The sequence below is a fragment of the Heptranchias perlo genome, chromosome 32 (assembly GCF_035084215.1).
Source record: "Heptranchias perlo isolate sHepPer1 chromosome 32, sHepPer1.hap1, whole genome shotgun sequence".
Lineage (NCBI taxonomy): Eukaryota > Metazoa > Chordata > Chondrichthyes > Hexanchiformes > Hexanchidae > Heptranchias > Heptranchias perlo.
The window spans coordinates 25,075,129-25,088,936 of NC_090356.1; the positions used below are offsets into that span (position 1 = coordinate 25,075,129).

Genomic DNA, 13,808 nt, shown 5'->3' on the forward strand with positions numbered 1-13,808 from the left:
AGTTCCTACTGGATGGGGTGAGGAGGAGGGGGAGGACAGAGATCTTCTTCCCGGCGGGGAGGAAGTGGCCTGCCTCTGCCACCACGAAGGCCTGGCTCGAGGCGGCAGAGGAGGTCACCAGCACCATCAACATATCACGCACCTGCATACAGTGCAGGAGACGCTTCAATGACCTAAGTAGGTCAGCCGAAGTGAGCACACTTACTCATTCCCCTACACTCTGTCTACCACATCTCCGCCCCCACCCCACATCTCCTTCAGCACTGCCAACACTACTCTATCACATCACTCCTCACTCCCACTCAAAGCTTATCCTCATCTAACCTGCACTTACTCACCTCGCCAGTACTCATCCCACCACTACCACTCAACCCAATCCTCATACAATCTCATGGCTCTATCTCATACTCACCCTCTCATGCACCTCTTTCACGGTCAGCCTCACCCCATCTGCCACTACCTGTGCTGCAGCCACAGGGCATGCATCACATATGTGCAGTAGGAAGCGTAAGGCAAACGTGTCGTGAGCATGAAGGGGATGCACAAGGGTTTTTGAGGGTTTGTCAGAGTTTTTACTTATATTTGATTTCTGATCAACTCATATCACATATTATATTGTCACCACTACTGCCACATCTTGGCCATTCTTGACTGGCTTGTGCAATAATGCCCTTTCATGAGGTTCTCCACGAACACCCACACTTGATGCCACCCATTGGGTCACCCTACAGTGGGTGTATGTGTAGTTACACGACTACTTTGTGCAGGTGCCTGTTGCGCAGCACTGTGTTGTGTAGCTCCACGTGGTGGAGGTGGACGGCATGCCTGGCGAGGCTGGTGATGTTGCTTGTCCTCCAATGGAGTGATGAATGCAGCAATGGACCCCCCCCATCCTGACGGTGTGAGTGTGAGGGGGTCCACAAAGTAGGTAAATGTGTTTGGACAGCAGAGTTTAGGGTATGATTTAATAAATTGGAGTGTGGAGACAACGGTGTGGCAGGTAAAACTTTGTCTGAGGTGACATCTTAAAAACAAGGAATTTCTTTCACACTGATAGCCTTGAAGCTTCTTAACAAGAGAGACCACCATATTTTTCAACAAATTAGAGTGGTATTCCTCCTCTGGGTAGTGTAAAGTCTGAATAAAATGCTGCCCTTGACATCCTCCCAAAATACATCACTGCCCATTTCTCTGCATTAAATTGCATCTTCCACCAGTCTGTCCATTCTGCTGAGCTGTCTATGTCCTCCTGAAGTATTTTACGGTCCTTCTCATTATTTGCCAACCCCCCAACTTTTGTCTTTCAAATCAACTTTTTTTTTTTTTGAAGAGGTGGGTGAATTGGCTATCATGATTTAGGATGTGGGGAAAAAACAGGAGACCTTGACTGCAGGGACTGAGTATAGTAAACAGTGTGGAGTATAGTAATAGACTTCAAGAGGACACAGACAGGCTGGTGGAATGGGCGGACACGTGGCAGACGAAATTTAATGCAGAGAAGTGCGAAGTGATACATTTTGGCAGGAAGAACGAGGAGAGGCAATATAAACTAAATGGTGCAATTCTAAAGGGGGTGCAGGAACAGAGATACCTGGGAGTATATGTGCACAAAGCTTTGAAGGTGGCAGGACAGGTTGAGAAAGTGGTTAAAAAAGCATTCGGGATCCTGGGGTTTATAAATAGAGGCATAGGGTACAAAAGCAAGGAAGTTATGTCGAATCTTTGTAAAGCATTGGTTCGGCCACAATTGGTGTATTGTGTCCAATTCTGGACACAGCACTTTAGGAAGGATGTGAAGGCCTTATGGAAGGTGCAGAAAAGATTTGCTAGAATGGTTCCAGGGATGAGGGATTTCAGTTACGTGGATAGCCTGGAGAAGCTGGGGCTTTCTCCTTAGAGCAGAGAAGGTTGAGAGGAGATTTGATAGAAGTGTTCAAAATCATGACGGGTTTAGATAGAGTAGAAACTGTTCCCATTGGAAGAAGTGTTGAGAATCGGAGGACACAGATTTAAAGTGATTTACAAAAGAACCAAAGGCGACGTGAGCAAAAACTTTTTTATCCAGCGAATGGTTATGATCAAACATGCATTGCCTGAAAGGGTGGTGGATGCAGAGTCAATTGTGGCTTTCAAAAGGGAATTGGATAAATAATTGAAGGGAAAAAATTTGCAGGGCTTCGGGGAAAGAGCAGGGGAATGGGACCAACTGGATTACTCTTACAAAGAGCTGGCACAGGCTCGATGGGACGAATGGCCTCCTTCTGTGCTGTAACGATTCTATAACAATGCTTGCCCACTATTCCAGTATGGATTACGAGCGTCAATTACACCGTATTAATGCTTTCACCATATTACAAAATAAACCATTTTGCTAGCGCTGAAGACCAATTTTATTCCCTTTGTTTTACAATTGGTACCAATTGAAATACACTTATAATATGACACCATGTTTATAAGTTTAATAAAACATAGGGAACAGGAGTAGGCCATTCAGCCCCTCGAGCCCACTCTGCCATTTGATATGATCATGGCTGATCTGTGATCTAACTCCATATACCTACCTTTGGCCCATATCCCTTAATACCTTTGGTTGGCAAAAAGCTATCTATCTCAGATTTAAAATTAGCAACTGAGCTAGTATCAATTGCCATTTGCGGAAGAGAGTTCCAAACTTCTACCACCCTTTGTGTGTAGGAGTGTTTTCAAATCTCACTCCTGAAAGGTCTGGCTCTAATTTTTAGACTGTGTCCCCTACTCCTAGAATCCCCAACCAGCGGAAATATTTTCAAAATTGAAATTGACACTTTAGATTAAAAAAGACACCATGGGACAAATGCAACTTGAAAATGATAAACACTAATGTTGATATTAAATAATATTAATGATTTTATTATTGTTGTTATTTTTAATTTACCACAGTAAAAAGGTATTTGGTGATTGTCAGAGATCAAACTTTCTCAAATTCTGCTGGCAAGATTCTTTTCTGAAATTACTCTTACAAAGTGACGGAAAAGAATGTTTGGAAAAACGTGTATTGTTGTTTTATTTTCTTAGCAGGAAATGAACTTGACTCGATACACGAGCCCACAGTTCCTGCAGGAGGAGATAACAACATACTTACCATCACTGTCTGAAGTTTGCAAGCTGCATCAGGTGCCACGTATCTGGATATTGTAAAGGCAGCTGACTGATCCCCCTCATGTGATGGACTGAATTCGCTGGGAGAAGGAACAAACAGCGGTCATAAGCTGTTCCCAGCAGTATCCCCTCCGCCGTATTAAGGACTAGCAAATAGAGCTCAAATCAAAGGTGAAACAACGACTTGAGTTTGGGAACAACCAATAACATGCACTCTGCAGTCAACACTGCTGAAATCGCCAATAGAGAACCGGAGCAAACTGCCACCAGAAATGATTTAAACTCCAATTGTTTGTAAATATCAGAATGTGGCTTTAAAAGGAAAGCAGACGTCTGTTAACAGTGGAAGATATCACGGGCCTGTTCTCTCTCCTACAGTTGATGTATCACACTATGCAAACTATGACTAACCCTGAGCAGTGTTCACTCCAGGGGCAGCTTCTGCAGATACACTAGATCATGAGTTTGAAATGCACCACGTCTGAGGATGTCAATTAGGATCAAACTGTGACAACTCCGGAAGGAAAGAGAAACACAGGTATACGCTGGGACACTTATTATAATTCATAGCATATAACACTGGGGTGATATAATAAGAATAAATGTCCATCCAAACCATTGATCTAATGAATATACCTCCCTACAAACAAACGCGTTCCATGTCAATCATAATTTTATGCACTCTGGTGTCAGAATTCTTCTGGGACCCAATTAGTTCCTCCATTCCGTATTTCTGGCGAATTTATAAGGGTCAAATTTCATCTTCACCGCTGGGGTGGTAATGTGGCGGAACGGATCACCCGTCCTTTGTAGAACCCATCAGATTTGCATTGCATTTATCCAAGCAGTGAGGGTGAAAATCTACCCCATGAAATGGATATGTTGAGTGTCACTTTAATAACGACCGTAGGTATCTCTCAGCTTCCTCCCCAACTATTTCAATACCATGAATGGAAAATGTGAGTTCTCTATTTTTGCTTCCTTTATATGCAGTACTTTAGACTTATCTACATTCAATTCCATCTGCCATCGCCATGGCCATTTACCTACTTTACCCACATCGTTCTGTAATTTCCGAGTGTCCCTGTGCCTGATAATTTGCTTTCATCTGCAAATTTCCCCAACATTGCATAGCTTTTCTGTAGGCAAATTCAGTGATGTAAGTTTGAAGCAGTAATGGACCCAACACCCAGCCAGGGGTCATGCCTTTCAGTACATTGCCCCATCCCGATAACACCTTAAAAAACTCCTCTCTGTTTTCAACCAATTTCTTATAGAGTTATCCTGGATCCCTACATCGTTGATATTAACTAACGTGAAACTTTGTCAAATGACTTTGGAAGTCTTAGGAACATGGTGCAGAAGGGTCTTCTGCTGCCCAGTTAGATCGTCACTTTCTCAAAGAATGTTCACATACATTCTTGAAACAAGCAGTCCCTCCTTGTATCGTACAAACACCCAGACACACACACACACCAACCAACATCACAAGTTTACTTCCAATTCCACGGGCACTCATTTTTGCTAATAATCTCTTGTCCGGACCATCATCAAATACCTCCTGAAAGTCCATATAGACGACATCCATAGACACTTCCCTATCACCATGCTGGTGACCTCTTCACAAAATTCAATTGGATTAGTCAGACATGACCTACCCTTCATGAATCCATGCTGAATCTCTTTGATCAGCTCATACTTTTCCAAGTACTCAGTCACTCTGTCTCTAATGATAGATTCCAGTAATTCCTCACAACTGATGTTTAACTGACAGGCCTATAGTTTCTACGGTTTCTCCCTTCCTCCCTTTTTAAATAATGGGGTGACAAATTTCTAATCCCAAGGCGCAATTTATGAGTCTAAAGAGCTTTGGGAAATGATGATTAAGGCATCTGCAATTTTCTCACTTATTTCTTTTAATATTATGGGAACCCATCAGGTCCTGCACATTTGACTATTTTAAATCCCATCATTTTCTTCATTACTATTTTAATTATTAAATCCACAAGGTTCCTCTGCTTGACTTATTTTCAGGTTCATTTGTACCGCTGGTATTTTGTCCTCTTCATCTACTGTGAAAATGGATAGAAAGTACTCATTTAAAAAGTCTGCAATTTCCTTATTGTTCATTATAGTCTTGTCTTTAATGAACCCATATTCACATTTACCACTCTCTTTCTCTTAATATATTGCTGTTAGCTTTGGTATCCCTTGCTAGTTTTTTCATCTTCCTTTTTGCATCTTATTAGTTTTTTTGTATCCCTTTTTACTCTTTATAGCTTTCCCAGTTGGGCTGGATTTCCACTTTTCCTTGCATTTGTGTAAACCATTGCTTTTAGCTTGATACTGTTTCTTACCTGATTTGTTGACCACGGTAGTTTAACTACTCAAGTGCCTTTTAGTGGTATGTACTGAATTACGAGGAGCAAGTTGCGGATTTCCGTGTTTCACTGAGCATGTGCAAATGCAGGAATTTGCTCCTTCAATTCGTCACTAAAAGCGCTGTTGAGCTCCTCTTATTTCAGGAGCGATTTCTGGCCCCTTGGCTGCAGCTACTGAACAATGCTTGCCCACTATTCCAGGATCTCCTGCCGTAGATATCTTTTTGGGTTCAGCAGCAACAGTTACTCCTTTAGGCAGTCTAAACATCTTACTTTTATGAGTGCAGACTCACACTGCCCCATGTCTACTTGTACGATAGCATAACCCAGGGATGTAACTAAACTAACACCATGAGATTTGGACAGGATACACATGTCTTTTGCACGTGTATTTCTTCAATCTCTCCAAAGGCAGACCGAGTGAACAGTTGGTGAGATGAGACTTGATGTGAATCTTTAAGCTACTTTAGTTCCTGCTCAGATGAACGTACAGAACAACAGAATGATCAGATTCATTTATTTTCATCTATATGACACGTCTTTGCGTAATATATAAATATTGAACATACTGCTTCAGTGGGTGATCTTGCTTGGCTTAAAGCTAATTTTCTAACCTCTCTCTTGTATTCCATCCTTTTTGCAGCTCTTTCTTGCTTGACTGTTTTAAAAGCCTCTCTCTTACTCCATGATTTGCACTCTATCTTCAATCTCTTTTCACAGACAGACAGACGTCAAAGGGTTTTCTAACACAATAGGTAGGAGGTGTTTTCTGATTAGCCAGTTAGTTAACAAATTGCTTATTGTTTAAACTCTGGTGTGAGTAACTTCCTTTTAGTATATTAGCTGCTTTATGTCTTGGTGCTTTTTTTTAAACTTGAGAATACACATTACTTTTAAAATGTGGGGTATCAGGGAACTGTTAACGTCCATGGGATAAAACCCCAGCTTGAAACAACATTATTTAAGGGAAAAAAGATTGGGGAGAAAAGTCGCATGTGGTTCAACATGTAACTCATTCACAGAATTTTATTGAGTACTGAAATTTATTTAACTCAAACACTGAAATTGTGCAAATGAAAGTACAATACAGGTTAATGGTTTTGGGACTCTGGTCCATCCAAACCTATATATTCAATTATAGAGTAAGCGATACAACAATAGGATGATAGCTGAAGACAACTGTTCAAGGACTAACAACTTAGAAAATTGAAACTGATGATTGCTGAGAGCAAAAGGAGACCTTGAGAACTGGTACTGTGCTCCAGCAGACACATCTGAGCCTTCCTGTGAGCTAATGCACGCTTGAAGAACTGTGGTTCACCAAGTAGACAGGTAACTCTACACTGCTGCATACAAGGAATGTTTCAAGTGCTGACACTTTATGGGAAAACGTTAGACAGACAGGAGAAGTGATGTGTAAAGCTTTGCTGCTGAGAGTCAGTATGAATTATGTCTTGGGCTAATGCAGAATATTGAGGGGCATCTGCAGAAACTCTTCTGTTCTTGGTGTAATTATGAAGGTATACCTGAGGCTCTGAAGCTGTCTTGTGCTGCTTTCATTATCCTGTAGAGACTGAGGGCTCAGAGATATTTTTCTGATATTGTGGAGGAACTCTCTGGCATACAGTAGGTCAGCCTTATCAAGCCAAGTGGTCTTAATGGCTTCGGATTGTACCGACTCAAGGAGCTAGTTCATGTAGCCTGTCAAACAGGGCAATAGCAGTTCATCACTGGACAGTTTCAGACTTTGTGCTGGTGAGGGATTTAAAGAGGCATTATCTTCCTGAAAAGGCACTTTCACTTCACATTCTTGTGATAGTCCTGCCTTGGCAGAATGATTTCCACACATCATACTCTCTCCTTGACAATTGGAATGGGTTCTGCTCTTCATAGGCTTGATGGGCTCCATTGGAGATTTGATTGCTTGAGAGTGTAACAACAGGACACCTTTATCTAATTACAGATTTGATTATGGGTCTATGTGTTACAGCAGTTGGGTTGTTCACACTGAAGAGCATAGGCAACAGAGGGAGAATGCATGTCTATTGTCAGTGTAAAAGTGTTTAGCAAATCTTTTAGTTGGAAGAAGAAGAACAGCCTGAAGAGATGCTAACGATCGCAATACAATGGTCTAGACATTCGATTGTGGGCAGAAAATAGATGCTGTACGACTCAGTGTGGCGTGCTCAGTCTGCACCAGAAGTGCACTGCACGCCATATTGTTTGGCGCATCTTGTTAGGGGCATCGTCCAGGGCTCCCGCTTGAAACTGGCATTAGGCCCATTGCTTATGTAAATTAGAAGCCTAACGCCTGTTTCAGGCCCCTTTGTAAAATTCTTTGGTGACTAACGATAGTATGTTCTGTGCGTGTTACAGTCAGTTTTCTCAGGCGCACAGCAGCTAAACCAGTGGTCGTTAAAGGGACTACTGGAGGCTGCCACCTAAAAGGTTAAATTTTAAGTTTTTTACTTACCTGAATGTAGTCTTCCTGGCTCCACATTAAAATTGCAGGCTGCTGCAGGCCGCTGGCCAGTGCCCACCCTGGACCCCAAGACTCACCTAAGGACCTTGGCTGGCGCCCCAGCTGGCCGAATTTGCTCCTCCCTCACGACCAGCGAGCTGTCTCTGGGGCCACAGCAGGCGCTCGCAACTCGCTGGTACTATCCTAATGAGGTGGGCAGACCAATTTTCCGTGGTCCTACTGCTGGCCTCATTAGGCCCGTGCAGCGTGCGCTGCACCAGGGACACACCCCGATTCGGGTGCAATCCAACTTCTAGGCCAATATGTTTTGATTCAGTTTACATCGCTGCATCCCACATAGCGGAAACAAGGTTTGCTGAGCATGAATTCATGAAGACCTTGCCCTTTGACATCTTGAGGAATTTGTATTAAGATTGAACTAAAGGTAATATGAGGAAGGGCATTTCGCACAACTGGAGACTTGCAGCAATTTCGCACAAAATGAATTTCGAACAGAAATTCAGTTTTTGAGATATTTTGCTGAGAGATAGTCATCACGTAAGCAGTAGCAAATGTAATTGTGGGAATACAGCATTGATCATCTGTCACATAATAAGAGCAGATCAGGTTAAGTTTGCACCTCATACAGATCTAGTAAACTTACACTTTATACGGAGAAAGAGGATACAAAACTTACTAGACAAGAAGCCATAGATTAACAAATATTTTTTAAAAATTCATAAACTGCCCGCTGCATTTATGGATTTATATGCAGAAAATTTAAATTTAAATTTGTGGTGACCCAGTCCTGTGCAAATCTATATCAATATCTATTACACATCTGTCATACACCAGACATCTCGTATCAGATGTCACACTTTGAAGCAAATGCAAAACAATTTTAAAAATAGAAAGAAAGCAAGTCAGTCATTAACCTGGAGCCTAAATTACAAACTGCATTTTCCTGCCCAATATCCAGATAACTGTATCGAGGACCAGGGGTTGAACAAGAAATTTTATCACTGTACTTCATCTTGCTGGAATATATCACATGCCGCTTATGGATCTCCTCATCTTTGACAGGCAGAAGAATAACATTCTGTAAGGCTATACACCACTAGACAATTCTATTGAATATGAAGCCATAAGAGAACAGTGCTCAGTACAAATAGTACATTTAAAATAATTGCAAACTTTAACTAATCTCCTCGAAATATCAAAAACAACAAAAATGCATCTCCTGAGTTAACCCTCCACATAAATGTGACAAGTTGGATTTTTCCGGAGTTCTCTGAGCTGGATTTTTAAATAATATTAAGGTCAATTTTACCCTGCCCGCCTGGTGGAAACCGAGCGGGCGGGCAGTTAAATTTAGTCAGGATATTTGCCCATCGAGTTTCCTCTCCCTTCCCACAGTCTTCAATTTTAACCTGCTCTTCTGAGTAGGCGTCAAGGAGCCCCACTGGTAACCGGCAGAGTTCTTCTTAAAATACACAGATCAGGCTTGAATGACGCCATTGGGACCCGACTGCTATTTTAACCAGTGGCCTGAGCGAGGAAGCCCTTCCATTCCTTCAGTCTTGCCCATCGGCCAGCCGTTGCTTCCTGCCCATTTTGGGCGGGTAACTGACCAGGGACATGCACATGAGGTCTGTGAGTTAAAATTGCCCAGATAACACGCTGTCGCAGTCAGGGGGGTTTGGAACTCGCCTTGGCCCCTGCCTGCCCGATTCCTGTCCTGAGTTAAAATCAGAGCTAATATTTCTGTAATGATAGATTCAAAATTTTTTCTCAACGCAGCCGAAAAGTTTGTTTAAGCTCATATGGACAATTTGAAGTGTTAATTAGCTATTAATTAGGAATGCTATGTACAATCTCAAACATTTCTCTATTTCTGAGGGTCCAGGTGTCAGTCCATTACATTTTTACAGTGGGGTGGGGGAGGGCTTAGCTAGGCAGGTGTTTGCAGACTCCCTCATCAAATGGTAGGCTCTCAATTTAGGGCAGTAACTTTCATTGACAGCTCAGTGAGCCAACCCACTTATTTCTCTTTGAAAATTTCACAGTGACTGCTTTCTTTTCAAAGGATTTAGGTCAAACTTGGTGATTTGTAACACGTAGGCTGATTAAGTTCCTCCGAGGCAGTAATTGGAGTCAAGCAGAATTTCAATAACTGTTTGTTAAATTCAAAGAACTGTCAACCAGACATATAGCTGAACAATCATACAGCATCTTTGAGTTTGAATTGAGTGTCTTGCTTCCTCTCTCATCTCAGCCCCAGGACATTGCTGCAGGAGTTTCTCAGGGCAGTGTCCTAGGCCCAACCATCTTCAGCTGCTTCATCAATGACCCTCCCTCCATCATAAAGTCAAAAATGGGGATATTCGCTGATGATTGCACAGTTTTCAGTTCCATTTGCAACCCCTCAGATAATGAAACAGTCCGGGCCCGCATGCAGCAAGACCTGGACAACATCCAGGCTTGGGCTGATAAATGGCAAGTAACATTCGTGCCAGACAAGTGCCAGGCAATGACCATCTCCAACAAGAGAGAGTCTAACCACATCTGGTTAATGGTGACCCCCAACATCCTGGGGGTCAGCATTGACCAGATACTTAACTGGACCAGCCACATAAATACTGTGGCTACGAGAGCAGGTCAGAGGCTGGGTATTCTGCGACGACTGACTCACCTCCTGACTCCCCAAAGCCTTTCCACCATCTACAAGGCACAAGTCAGGAGTACTCTCCGCTTGCTTGGATGAGTGCAGCTCCAACAACACTCAAGAAGCTCGACACCATCCAGGACAAAGCAGCCCGCTTGATTGGCACCCCATCCACCACCCTAAACATTCACTCCCTTCACCACCGGCGCACAGTGGCTGCAGTGTGTACCATCTACAGGATGCATTGCAGCAACTTGCCAAGGCTTCTTCGACAACACTTCCCAAACTCGTGATCTCTACCACCTAGAAGGACAAGGGCAGCAGGCACATGGGAACAACACCACCTACACCTTGCCCTCCAAGTCACACACCATCCCAATTTGGAAATATATCACCGTTCTTTCACCGTCGCTGGGTCAAAATCCTGGAACTCCCTTCCTAACAGCACTGTGGGAGACCCTTCACCACACAGACTGCAGCAGTTCAAGAAGGCGGCTCACCACCACCTTCTCAAGGACAATTAGGGATGGGCAATAAATGCTGGCCAACCAAACAATTGTCATAACATTATATGGTTAGAGGTATTCCAAATCATGAAGGGTCTAGAGTAGATAGAGAGAAACTGTTCCCATTGGCGGAAGGGTCAAGGACCAGAGGACAAAGATTTGAGGTGATTGGCAAAAGAACCAAAGGTGACATGAGGAAAAACTTTTTTACACAGCGAGTGGTTAGGATCTGGAATGCGCTGCCCGAGGAGGTGGTGGAGGCAGACTTATTCATGGCCTTCAAAAGAGAACTGGACGAGTACATGAAAGGAAAAAATTGCAGGGCTAAGGGGATAGGGTGGAGGAGTGGGACTAGCTGGATTGCTCTTACATAGAGCCGGCATGGACTTGATAGGCCGAATGGCCTTCTTCTGTGCTGTAACCTTTCTATGATTCTATATTGAGCTAAAATGGACATGATTTCTGTTAGTGAAGCTGGTTTTGAATCCCTTATCGACTGTGACATAACTGAAGAAACAAAATCTTATGTAAAAATGATTAACAATGCAACTCCCAAGGAGTTGCATTGTTTTGAGGTCCTAGGAAGGAATAACTTAGAGTAAGAGACATTGGGCCATAATTTGCTGGGCAGGGCATCTAACGGCATCTGCGAGGGAAACCGGGCATCTGGGACCAGAGTGAACAGGGCAAGCAACTGTGTATCTCCTTAACAAATCAGATTGAAGGATTGTAAAATTAACAGCGCAAGGGCTGAGAAAGAAGTGTAAATTAGAGGGGGTGAATTTAATGTCAAACCAGGTACAGAAAGAGAAATAAAGAGATGGAAAGAAAGATTGGATTAAGAGAGAGAGAAAAAAGAGGCAGAAAGGAAAAGTAAAAAAATAAACTTGGGGATTTTATATTTTTAAAATCTCTAACAACAATTAATATGTGAAGGAACGAGACTCCACACTTGTAATGGTTAACAGGCAGTAATTAAAATTTATCGCATCGTTAGAAGAGTACTTAGACTGAACTGGACAAGACTTAACTTCCTGTGACGAGTTTAGTTCGTATCGACCAAGCAAATACAGTAACTTCATGCATTTCAATGGTGAGTCAGACAGCGAGATGTCGTTTTCGCGAAACTAATGGTGGAGCGGCGTATCTCGGACAGCAACTTTTGGATATCCACGTTTAAACCCGCATCTGCCCTCACCTGAAGTTGCTGTACCATTTGCACATAAATAACGGTGAGCGCCATTAACCTCACCGTTATTTTGACAGCAAATTCTGGCCCAATGTGTTAAGTCTTGATGTCAACAACATGAGGAAATAGGCAGAATGTAGGGAATATAGCTGAAAACCCTTTCGGTAATTATACTTTACAGATAAATTTACAGATTCATATTCTAAATTGTTTTCAAAACTATATTCACAGATTCTATTGTGATGAACAAACAGCTTGGAAGGATAATCTCTAATGTATTAGTCACCTGCTTGTAATATTTTCACATTCCTAAATTTTCATTGGGTCCGTGATTGGTCAGCAGTGAAACTTACTGATAAAGTTTCTCACATGCCTTCTGTCTTGCTCTGTGTTCTCTCATGGTAATTGCCAACCTAAATAGGGTGAGTTTGGATCCATTCACTGGTACCAATCTATAAAGCGGAAGGTCAAGATAGAGAAAAAGCACACAGAAGAGAAATCTCCCCCTACGGACTTAAGGGATCAATTGCAGTGTCTATGCCATGAAATCAAGGATTGCGACCTGGAAAACAGATTGCAACTGGAACATCTTCATGCTTGAAAGAAAAAAGATGAAGGCAAATTGGAACCTCGTTCCAGTTACACAATAGGGGATTATAATACAAGAATGATTGCAGCTCTATTTAATCTTGCCCCAGGAGCTCACCGGGGACAGATGTTTGCATAAGTTTTCTACTTTAATATATTCGGTGGAAGCATCCCCAAAACAAATAATGAATAATGTTGCATGCAATCATGTCTTTTCACAAGTGGCATTCTGTTTTTGGTTTTGTTTAATTTTCCATTTTTGGCAAATTTTATGCTCGGAGTGTGAGATGCTTGTGCACAGAAATGGAACGCTCTCTCATTTCAGGTATCCACTATCAGCTTTAAGCGTTCCAGGTCAGATTTAACAGAATTCGATATAGAGTAAAGATCCTCCTACCCCCAACAACAAGCCTCAACACTAATGTCAGAAAAGCTGTTTGCACTAGACACTTTCTATTGCTCCTCCTATTTATCTTGGTATCTCATTTGATCCAGCTTTTCTATTTAACGCCAAATCAAGATTAGTTTGCATATGGGCCTATATCCCCTGGCAACTAAATTGAGTCTACCCAAACTCATTTTCCATAAACGCTTTACCGCCAACAGAGCAGACTTTTATTCCATCAGTCTGGGCTGTTATTCATTGTCTGTGAAGTGCTTTGAGAAGTGATAAGGTGCTACTAATAATGCAAGTCTTTCTTTGTTGTATGTGGATGTAATGATGTGGCACTGTAACAAGTGCCTGGTACGAAGAGGCTGTTGAATAAGCAACACTGACCTTCTTTGATTCCAGTAACTAAAAGTGTTACCACAATATTTTTTTCTGATTGTAGCTGTTTGATAATAAGTATGCACATTGGAGTGAACCTCTGATAATATA

At 42.3% G+C, this 13,808-nt stretch overlaps 1 long non-coding RNA gene across 3 annotated transcripts in view; it reads left to right on the plus strand.

Moving 5' to 3' along the window:
• The window catches only part of LOC137300862 (uncharacterized), a 310,362-nt gene that overhangs the window by 225,688 nt on the left and 70,866 nt on the right, over positions 1 to 13,808 (plus strand). For 2 of the 3 annotated variants that reach the window (XR_010958167.1, XR_010958168.1), the window contains exon 5: positions 3,055 to 3,880. This is a non-coding gene — a long non-coding RNA (uncharacterized lncRNA). Of the gene's footprint in view, positions 1 to 3,054; positions 3,881 to 13,808 lie in introns of those variants that run through there. The other variant, XR_010958169.1, reaches the window with a different exon arrangement.